The sequence below is a fragment of the Amblyomma americanum genome, chromosome 11 (assembly GCF_052857255.1).
Source record: "Amblyomma americanum isolate KBUSLIRL-KWMA chromosome 11, ASM5285725v1, whole genome shotgun sequence".
NCBI classification, from domain to species: Eukaryota; Metazoa; Arthropoda; class Arachnida; order Ixodida; family Ixodidae; genus Amblyomma; species Amblyomma americanum.
In genome coordinates this window covers 1,275,133-1,275,819 of record NC_135507.1, presented here as the reverse complement: position 1 = coordinate 1,275,819, position 687 = coordinate 1,275,133, and positions in this window count along the sequence as shown.

Genomic DNA, 687 nt, shown 5'->3' with positions numbered 1-687 from the left:
TGTGTGTATAGCTTTGCTGTCGTGCATTTTCTTTTTACAGTTTATGATTTAAAGCACTTGGGCACTAGTGTTCACTTCCGTGCAGCAGTTTTAAAGCAAAAGCTTTACTTCGCTGCAAAAGCCAGGCCATTGCTGGAGCCTTGACCTTAAATTAATAAATAAAATAAATATTGCCGCGACTGGGATTCGTACATGTGGCGGCGCAAACATATCAGCTTTGCTGGCTGCTGCACGAAAGCACTATGCTATTGCCGCAGCTGATCATGCCTCGTGTTAAAACTGCAACACGCTCTTGCACTGTGCAGCACATTTTTGTCTTCGTTAACTTCCATCTACAAAGCAAACAGATCAGATCACCAGTCGTGCTGACGACCGAGCAAAGCAAAAGCATGAGCCAATCAGGCTGAACACGTGCTTTAGCAAGTCTACTCGATTTAACTGCGTTAACACCCTACCATTTGTTTCTTACTCTAATAGCCTCTTCTGTGAAGCAGGCAGCACAAAACACACTGCATACAAGGCAAGAGTTTGACACAGTGGCACTGCTTTCAGCTGAAATTGATTCAAGCAATGTTTTATTTTATTACTGTTAAAGCATTAGATTGCTCATCGACACAAAACTGGCTTCACCTTAAAAGTGGTGTTATTAGGAAGCTCGGCTGTTCGAAACTGTGTGATGTCTTCAAA